Source organism: Diaphorina citri, unplaced genomic scaffold (genome assembly GCF_000475195.1).
Source record: "Diaphorina citri unplaced genomic scaffold, Diaci psyllid genome assembly version 1.1 scaffold2301, whole genome shotgun sequence".
NCBI lineage: Eukaryota > Metazoa > Arthropoda > Insecta > Hemiptera > Psyllidae > Diaphorina > Diaphorina citri.
The window spans coordinates 16,158-26,935 of record NW_007379725.1 but is presented as its reverse complement, the minus strand read 5'-3'; the positions used below and the strand labels follow the sequence as shown (position 1 = coordinate 26,935).

Here is a 10,778-nt window from a genome sequence, read left to right as displayed (position 1 = left end):
ATATGTAATTAAAATATAAATATAGCTACGTTTTTTTTTTTTTTTAGTTTAATCCTGTTTTTATATTCGCTCAAATTAAATTTTAAAATTAAATTTAAATTCCATTTTCCAGCATCGACAATTTTTGGTCACAACTTAATATTTCCAATTTTCTAGTTCCGGCCACCTTGTTTGGTAATTTTCGGTCACCCTGTATAGGAGTAGGTAATTGAAAAGGGATTAAATTGGGATTTTCCCACGTCACCCTGTAGGTAAATAGGAATCTAGTTAATTGAATATGCCTCAAGTCATCAGGTATTACACACAACTCAATTTCGTAGCTGGATAAGTTCTAGGATATGTTATACCTATATGTATTTATCTATGTATATGTGTTATAACTGTATATTTATCTATGTATATGTGTTATATCTATGTATAGTTGTTTTTTTTTAATTCTTTCTTTACTCGAGAAATCATAAAGCGTAAAGAAAAAGGAGAAGAAGAAGAAGAAGAAGAAGAAGAAGAAGAAGAAGAAGAAGAAGAAGAAGAAGAAGAAGAAAAATTAAATAAATTCACGCCTGAAATACTTCTGTAGCGATTTTTTTAACACTTTTTTCCTAATCATAATAATGGTGTTTTTTTCCTCCCTCCTGGTAAAAAAATATTCGCGTTTGGAAGTGCAGTGATAAAAAATACAATTAACAGAAAGGTAGAAAGATAATTGGGTTAGTTTTCACACTTTTTTCCCCAAGTCAGAAAAAGCCAGGGACACAAAACAGCGAGGGTAGTAGCTTTGGTCTGTGATTCAAATGCAGAAAGGGTTCATAATAATGATAATAGAGCATCACAGAGGATGCCTTTTCGTGGTGTAAACATGAAAAAAAAGCTTACAAAACAGAAAGGTAGAAAGATAATTGGGTTAGTTTTCACACTTTTTTCCCCAAGTCAGAAAAAGCCAGGGACACAAAACAGCGAGGGTAGCTTTGGTCTGTGATTCAAATGCAGAAAGGGTTCATAATAATGACAATAAAGTATCACAAAGATGCCTTTTCGTGGTGTAAACATGAAAAAAAGCTTACAAATTTCATGTTAGTAACCTGAATTGAGGCTATTGCCCTAAGCAGGGCCGTAGCCAGGATTTCATTAAGGAAGGGGGCAGGGCAAGAGTCTAAATAGTAATGTACCGTAGGGGTGAGGGGTTATAGGGTGGACTTCTAAGTACGGCCCTGCACTAAACCGCTATACTCGCGGGAAATGAGAATTCACCTGATTCAACGTTATAAACTCACTGACTTGATGCGAAATGTGTTAAATACACAAGTTAGAAAACTAGAGAAGTGTTAGGTACAAGTGTGTATATTAATACTTAACAGGGAATACATAGTCAACATACTGTAACAAGTAGGTATGTATGATTTTAACAGCCAATAGAGGATAGAAGGATAAAGTAACAAGTACCTACATAAATCATAATACAAAAAAGCATTTTAATTGTGTTAAAGCATACATAAATGCTAGTCACAAATGTCACAATTAATGTCGTTCCCCAATTGATAAAATACGTTTTAACGCCAAGACTTGACTTAGTTTTGAGACTCGAATTTTATGACTTGACTTAGACTCGAACCACCAACCTCCGGATCCGAAGTCACCGCGCTTTCCAATATACCACCGAGGTAGGAAAAAGTAACAAGTAGGTGTAATATTACCAGAAAATAGGGGGATAAAAAGTAACAAGTACAAACCTAACCTTCTCCTTCTCCTTCTTCTTCTTCTCCTCCTTCTTCTTCCCTTCTCTCCGTCTATCTATACAATTTCTCGTTTTTTATCTCCTCTTCTTACTCCTCTCTTTCTCTTTCTATCATGGATGATTTCTAAAGAGGGAAAGAGAAGGATGAAAAAATGTCGGGAAAAGAATCTCTTGCGATAGGAGGAGGAGGGGGCACCACTACACAAATAGAACAGTTGCGCTTACGTGGGTGAAGTTTCTGTCAAAGATGACCAACGGAATTTTTCTTTTTCTTCTACGACTTCTAGATCCCGAGATAAATCGATTTAAAAAATACCGGTAGATCGTGAACTTTGACGTCACGGCATACGCTTTCGTAGGCGATGACGTCACATCAAATGTCCCGAGCAAAGCTCCCTCGCAGACAACACATTAATGTGTTTGTGCGCATATGTTTGTGCGCATTTCTTTCTGCTCCTTCGCTTGTCAAAGAGTAGGAAAAATGAGGACCAACAGAATTTTTCTTTTTCTTCTATGACTTCTAGATCCCGAGATAAATCGATTTAAAAAATACCGGTAGATCGTGATCTTTGACGTCACGGCATACGCTTTCGTAGGCGAAGACGTCACATCAAATGTCCCGAGCAAAGCTCCCTCGCAGACAACACATTAATGTGTTTATGCGCATACGTTTCTGCGCATTTCTTTCTGCTCCTCCGCCAGCGTGCTTGCATACTGGCGCTACCTAGTGAGGCAACTGCGTAAAGTCTGACGTCACACATCTTTGAACTCTTTCGTTTAGAACGGAAAATAAAAATTGAAGTTTCGACCTTTTACAGTTATTTTTTCGGAGTTTTGACCTCAGATTTGGATTTTTCACTACTTTTTACGTATAGGAATCGACCATTTATTAATAATTTTTACCCATTTGCAACTGCTCCATTTTCTACAGCTATGATCTACCTACGTAAGCAGCAGGAGTATTATGGTTACCTGCTTACCTGACTGAAGTAACTGCCATTTTCTACAGCTATGATCTACCTACGTAAGCAGCAGGAGTATTATGGTTACCTGCTTACCTGACTGAAGTAACTGACTCTTATATTGGGGGGAAAATAATGATGAATATCCCGCAGGTTGAAAGGGAATAAACGCATCCTACAGGGATGAAATGGATTTCGGGGGAGAAAGTAAGGGACTGAAAATCTGAATGCCGTTTTGAAGGTTACTGCACTTTCGTAACATGGAAATACTTTTTACCGGGGTGATTTGGCTGAGGGCATTTGACGAACATATTTAGGCCCTTTGATACGAAAATCTGGAACGCACCCTTCGTTCGTGATGCAGTAGAGCAAAGCTCCCTCGCAGACAACACATTAATGTGTTTGTGCGCATACGTTTCTGCGCATTTCTTTCTGCTCCTCCGCGCAGGTTGAAAGGGAATAAACGCATCCTACAGGGATGAAATGGATTTCGGGGGAGGAAGTGAGGGACTGAAAATCTGGAATGCCGTTTTGAAGGTTACTGCACTTTCGTAACATGGAAACACTTTTTACGGGGGTGATTTGGCTGAGGGCATTTGACGAACATATTTAGGCCCTTTGATACGAAAATGTGGAACGCACCCTTCGTTCATGATGCAGTACTAGAAACGGGCAAAGTTGAGTTGTATGTTGTATAGGTTTATACAGAGCTAAATAGGTTCTGGGTACTTACAGAATCAGTAAACTATAAAATTTAAAGTATGTAGGTCTGTATACAGTGTATATTATGATGTATTGTGCTTTACCTGCAACAAAAGAACGAAACAATAGATCGGTTATTGGTTAATTTCAATCAATTCTGACTCAATTCTTAGCCCATAAATTTTTGATTGTTGGCATATACAAAAGGTAAAGAAAAGTTTACACTTAGAACACATTATGCTTAAAATTGGGAACCATTAAATCATTAAAACATCATGCTCCTTGAAAATTCAGGTACCTAAAGTCAAAAAGACTCATAAGAACATGAAAAAGGGCGAAAAAAAGCATTACAAATTACGCCATTTTGTTGGTTTTAAAAAAAAAGCAGAAAACAAAAGACTCCTTGCTCCAATAAAATATGAGTCGCATAAAAAAAATTAATTTCTACTTTTTTCTGAGGAAAAACACATACCGAGCTTTTTCTGCTTTCTTTACTAAAATTGCACATAAATTTGAGTTTTTATAAAAAGCACCATTAAACTAATTAGAGGCATTTTCCTCGTTTTTTCATTTTCAAGGTTTTAATAAATACCCAACATAGGTAGTGGGTAGTTATATTATACTATAGACACTATAGTATATAGTAGCAATATTCAATGTAAGGTAGGTAGGTACTTATAAGTGTAAAGTAGCCTTAGTGTGCCCTCATCACTGGCGTATATCCCCCATGGCCTCCATGATCATGTAATTTTACCCCCCTAGACTACTTTCTGTGAGGGTATCTGTACAAATTTTTGTCGATGGTGGGATTCGAACCCGGGACCTTCTGCATGGCAAGCAAGCGCGTTACCACTGGACTAACCGTGCCCCTTCTCGCCTATATTATTTCCACTTAGGTAAGTACATAGATACCTTATTAACACATCAGTTAATTATCACCTGCATTAATTTTTTGGAATCGTGGATGCATAAGGAGTAAGAATAACTAAAAATTTCACGATTCTAAGCAATGTACAGACAAATCTACAATTTTATATATGTAGATCTTCATTTGATGTTTGTTATCGGACTGTGTTTATATTTGACTGGGTATTAGAGTAATCATATTAAACTCATATCAGCATACACAATAATTATCATACATTCAGCATTAAAAGCTCTAGTCAGTGGTAACTTGATGACAGGTATTGTTGTTTGGGGCCCTATTTCCTACAGGGGTCTTCTCACTTTGCGCACAACAAAAAATGCGAAGTATGTCGTCTTTTTTTTTCTTTTCAGGGCTAAATTTTTTCCTCGGCTACTAAAGGCTAATTGTTGCCTCGGTATTACCTACGTATTTGGTGAAGTTCAGCCCTGTGGCTTGGGTCAGGACATGGTGACCTGGGTAAGGTTTCCACAGGATAAGGTGATATACCTAATACCTGTTAGAAAGGTATTATCATCCGATGGTCCACTTGGGTAAGTTTACCTGCACGAGTAGGTTTAATAAGACCTTACGTGAGTACCTTCTATTCTTATATACGTATCTACCTATCTACCTATATTATTTCCACTTAGGTAAGTACATAGATACCTTATTAACACATCAGTTAATTATCACCTGCATTAATTAATCATAATCATGTGTAGGTAAGTATATCCAACTCAGTTTCTGATAAAACTTCTCATACTGGCACTCTTTATCACAAGCCCGGGTAGCTCAGTCGGTAGAGCATTAGGCTTTTAACCTAAGGGTCCTGGGTTCGAGTCCCAGTTCGGGCGAAGTTTTTTTTATATTTTTTATTGAAAAATATTGAATCTACTTATTTTTATTTTTTACTGAAGAATAGAATCTATCAATTTTATTTAGTTTTTTCCCCCAAAGGAACTTCAAAACTTTCTCTGAAGAAAGTTGATGATGATGATGACTTCCGGAGGGGACCCCTTTCGCCCTCATGCTAAAGTTTAAATAAAATACATTTATTCAAACTTTTTCAGGGATGCCTCCATGCGTGAATCAATAATCCTGATGGCTTTTGTTGTCCATCAGGAAAGGTGAAGTTTACTTTTCATCCTAAAAATATATTTTCTGACACTTTTCTGTCTCGTTATGAAAATACGAAAACGTTCTTTGAAGAGGGTGCAGATGTTAACCCCTCCCAGCACACCCATACACACTTGCTCAACCCCTCCCAGCACATGCATACATAAAAATATATTTTCTGACACTTTTCTGTCTCGTTATGAAAATACGAAAACGTTCTTTGAAGAGGGTGCAGATGTTAACCCCTCCCAGGACACCCATACACACTTCTCACTTCTCCATTCCCATTTTCAAAACTCATTCACACTCATCACCTTTTGTTTGAAAAACATTAGAACTTTCATCCCACTCTCAAATCCACAAGCCCGGGTAGCTCAGTCGGTAGAGCATTAGGCTTTTAACCTAAGGGTCCTGGGTTCGAGTCCCAGTTCGGGCGAAGTTTTTTTATATTTTTTATTGAAGAATATTATCTGCCTATTCCATTTAGTTTTTTCCCCCAAAGGAACTTCAAAACTTTCTCTGAAGAAATTAATGATGATGATGATGATGATGATGATGATGATGATGATGATGATGATGATGATGATGATGATGATGATGATGATGATGACTTTCGGAGGGGCCCCTTTCACCCTCATGCTAATGTTTAAATAAAATACATTTATTCGAACTTTTTCAGGGATGCCTCCATGCGTGAATCAATAATCCTGATGGCTTTTGTTGTCCATCAGGAAAGGTGAAGTTTACTTTTCATCCTAAAAATATATTTTCCGACACTTTTCTGTCTCGTTATGAAAATACGAAAACGTTCTTTGAAGAGGGTGCATATGTTAACCCCTCCCAGCACACCCATACACACTTGCTCAACCCCTCCCAGCACATGCATACACACTTCTCCATTTCCCATTTTCAAAACTCATTCACACTCATCACCTTTTGTTTGAAAAAATTAGAACTTTCATCCCACTCTCATATTTTTTAAATCTTTTGTACCTATTATACACGTATTACCACCATCCCGTGCGTCATATCCACTTTTCCAAATGCCCATTTAACCTCCCCCCCACACAGACATTCTTTTAAAACACTATGTAGGTATGTATTCTTTTAAAACACTATTAGACATTCTTTTAAAACACTATGTAGGTATTGTCTGCCTGGGGGACTTTAAGCTGGGAGGCTCCCCAGCCTGCAATTTCCCCTTGCTAAAAGAATAAGAAATAGCAAAGGTTGAGTGCGAAGGGCGTCCACTCGTAAAATTTTGTAGCCAAAACCAAATGTCAGCCCAAAACCGATCATCCTAGGGCTGATTGAGGGCTGACGAAAATCGCCGACCCCGCAGAAGGTGAGGGTTAACATAAAGGCTTGAGAACCCTCAGGTATTAGAATGCATGTTATGTAGGTGGTATAGGGAGTGTAAGGGAGTTGGGACCTGCTAAAGAAATAAGAAATAGCAAAGGTTGAGCGCGAAGGGCGTCCACTCGTAAAATTTTGTAGCCAAACACAAATGTCAGTCCAAAACCGATCATCCTAGGTCTGATTGAGGGCTGACGAAAATCGCCCACCCCGGAGAAGGTGAGGGTTAACATAAAGGCTTGAGAACCCTCAGGTATTAGAATGTATGTTATGTAGGTGGTATAGGGAGTGTAAGGGAGTTGGGACCTACATACATAGGTATTAGTTATGTAGGGATGTACCTACAGGGTGTCCCAGAATTTATGCTTAAATTGTTTTTCTCGGAGCCTGTTTGAAATTTCGAAAATAAATTCTGGGACACCCTGTATATGTAGATAGAAATATAGAAATGAAGTGTAAGGAGTCAGGGCCGTATTACCCAGGATATTGTTGGTGCTCCAAATTTTCGGAGTCCACCCCATAGTAAAGTGGCGAAAATGAAGCCCAAGGGTGGAGCCTGGCCCTCTCACCTCCCCCCCCCCTTAAATACGATCCTGTAAGGTGTGTAGGGACCTGTAGGTAGAATTATGTGTCCAATTGAAATGTTGACTTAAATTCTCTGGGGGATGTCAAAATGTGACAAGATCTTAAATATGAGGAGAGAGAGAGAGAATGAGCTACAGGAGAAAGGTGCTGAGAAGAGATAAGAGGAGAGAGAGAGAGAGAGTGATGAGAGGAGAGAGAGAGAGAGATAGAATGAGCTACAGGAGAAAGGTGCTGAGAAGAGATGAGAGGAGAGAGAGAGAGAGAGTGATTCAAAACCAATTTGAAATGTAAAATGTAAATGTACATTTTACATTTTGCATTTTCCATTTTGCATTTTGCGGTTCGCACATCTCTGACGGTAGGTACCTAATTATTGATTAATATTGAAGATATCTATGCATGAATGGTTCTATCTTCTATTTATATAGGTGAGGTTCATTTCAAACGGTTAATTTTCACCTTGTCAGCGGCGCTCAATTTTAATAGAAACTTTACTTTTACATACATACTCGAAAAAATCTCTTTTGCTTGCGATTATGATTATCGTAATAATTAATATTGAAGATATGCATGAATGGTTCTATCTTCTATTTACATAGGTGAGGTTCATTTCAAACGGTTAATTTTCACCTTGTCATCGGCGCTCATTTTTAATAGAAACTTTACTTTTACATAGATACTCGAAAAAATCTCTTTTGCATGCGATTATGATTATCGTAATTTTTCATGAGTTGGGCCATTCAGACGATATTTGACTCTTGTCAGCCCGTACTAAAAGTGCACTCGACATTGGAATGATGCTGAAACATTCTCTGATATCCACCCCGGACTAAATGATTTTTTGTTTACCTGTTTACTCTTTCAAGTGGGTATACCTACTTCTTTTTATCTGCTGCTGCTTTTTTCTTCTTCTCCTCCTTCTCCTTCTTCTTCTCCTCCTCCTCCTTCTTCTTCTTCTCCTCCACCTCCTCCTCCTTCTTCTTCTTCTTCTCCTCCTTCTTCTTCCTCTTCTTCTCCTCCTCCTCCTCTTCCTTCTTCTTCTTCTTCTCCTCCTTCTTCTTCCTCTTCTTTGAGACTCGAATTTTATGACTTGACTTAGACTCGAACCACCAACCTCCGGATCCGAAGTCACCGCGCTTTCCAATATACCACCGAGGTCGGAAAAAGTAACAAGTAGGTATGATATTACCAGACAATAGGGGGATATAAAGTCTCCTCCTCCTCCTTCTCCTTCTTCGTCTTCTTCTTCCCTTCTCTCCGTCTATCTATACAATTTCTCGTTTTTTACTCGTATCTCCTCTTCTTACTCTTCTCTTTCTATCATGGATGATTTCTAAAGAGGGAAAGAGAAGGATAAAAAAAATGTCGGGAAAAGAATCTCTTGGGATAGGAGGAGGAGGGGGCACCACTACACAAATAGAACAGTTGCGCTTACTTGGGTGAAGTTTCTAAGTCAAGAGAAGTATAAAAAAAAATGTCGGGAAAAGAATCTCTTGGGATAGGAGGAGGAGGGGGCACCACTACACAAATAGAACAGTTGCGCTTCCGTGGGTGAAGTTTCTGTCAAAGAGGGGGGGGGGAGAGAGAGAGGTTTGTGTTTACAGACTGCCATTTCCATACATAAATAGAAAATAGTACGGTCGGACTATGTCGATGAAGAGGAAAGAAATTCTATATAGTAGGTACCTATATATATCTTCACAAATACCTATTTTCAAGAAAGTCAAAAAACTTTTAGCCTTAAAACTTCCAGATAACAAAAGATAAATTATATTAATAATGCTTTTCCTGGTGTTCATTGTTAAAATTTCATTATTATGTTCATAGGTTATAGGCAGAAGAACCATCACAAAAACAGTACGGTATAGGTACCTAATTATTGATTAATATTGAAGATATGCATGAATGGTTCTATCTTCTATTTAGATAGGTTAGGTTCATTTCAAACGGGTAATTTTCACCTTGTCAGCGGCGCTCAATTTTGATAGAAACTTTACTTTTACATACATACTCGAAAAAATCTCTTTTGCATGCGATTATGATTATCGTAATTTTTCATGAGTTGGGCCATTCAGACGATATTTGACTCTTGTCAGCCCGTACTAAAAGTGCACTCGACATTGGAATGATGCTGAAACATTCTCTGATATCCATCCCGGACTAAATGATTTTTTGTTTACCTGTTTACTCTTTCAAGTGGGTATACCTACTTCTTTTTATCTGCTGCTTTCTTCTTCTTCTTCTCCTCCTTCTTCTTCTTCTTCTGCTCCTCCTCCTGCTCTTTCTCCTTCTTCTTCTTCTCCTCCTCCTCCTCCTCCTTCTTCTTCTCCTCCTCCTCCTCCTTCTTCTTCTTCTTCTTCTCCTCCTCCTCCCCCGGACTAAATGATTTTTTGTTTACCTGTTTACTCTTTCAAGTGGGTATACCTACTTCTTTTTATCTGCTGCTTTCTTCTTCTTCTCCTCCTTCTCCTTCTTCTTCTCCTCCTCCTCCTTCTTCTTCTTCTTCTTCTCCTCCACCTCCTCCTCCTCCTCCTTCTTCTTCTCCTCCTCCTTCTTCTTCCTCTTCTTCTCCTCCTCCTCCTCCTTCTCCTTCTTCGTCTTCTTCTTCCCTTCTCTCCGTCTATCTATACAATTTCTCGTTTTTTACTCGGATGCCCTTCGCACTCAACCTTCGCTATTGATATAGCGTGAGGAAATTTGGGCTAGTCTTCTCCCTGTTTATAGTCCCTCAGCCAGACTCCCTAGAACTTCTGGTAAAATATTAAAATCTTTACTCATTTTTCTGACACAAACTATAGAATAAGGGGACCCCCTGTAGACAGGACAAAGGGTGAAAATGGTCAGAATATATAGAAGAGTAAAAGGAAAGAGTACTTTAACCTCGGACAAAAAGGTCCAAGACATCCGGAAGGTAGATGAACCTATCCACTTATCCACAGTGGATCCCTGTTTATAGTCCCTCAGCCAGACTCCCTAGAACTTCTGGTAAAATATTAAAATCTTTACTCATTTTTCTGACACAAACTATATAGAATAAGGGGACCCCCTGTAGACAGGACAAAGGGTGAAAATGGTCAGAATATAGAAGAGTAAAAAGAAAGAGTACTTTAACCTCGGACAAAAAGGTCCAAGACATCCGGAAGGTAGATAAACCTATCCATTTATCCACAGTGGAGAGGGGAGAGGGAGTTAGTGGAGGGGAGGTAGAGAATGGAGGGGAGAGGGAGTTAGTGGAGGAGAGGTAGAGAATAGAGGGGAGGTAGAGAATGGAGGGGAGAATATATCATGGGAGGGTGGGGGACTCAGGGAAGGAAGGGGAAGTTATTCTATGTAATAGGAAGAGTATTACTATTAGGAGGAGAAAAGGAGAAGAGAAAGGGGGGGGGGGGGGGGGGGGGGTTTGGGTTTAAAAACGGCC

At 38.8% G+C, this 10,778-nt stretch overlaps 2 non-coding genes across 2 annotated transcripts; both read left to right on the top strand.

Annotated features, from left to right (window-relative positions):
* The first annotated feature begins 5,084 nt into the window (after nt 1–5,084).
* On the top strand, nt 5,085–5,157 carry Trnak-uuu. Its single transcript has one exon. It is a non-coding gene; the product is annotated as a tRNA-Lys (tRNA).
* Nucleotides 5,158–5,782: 625 nt separating this feature from the next.
* Nucleotides 5,783–5,855, top strand: Trnak-uuu. Its single transcript has one exon. It is a non-coding gene; the product is annotated as a tRNA-Lys (tRNA).
* The last annotated feature ends 4,923 nt before the right edge of the window (nt 5,856–10,778 follow it).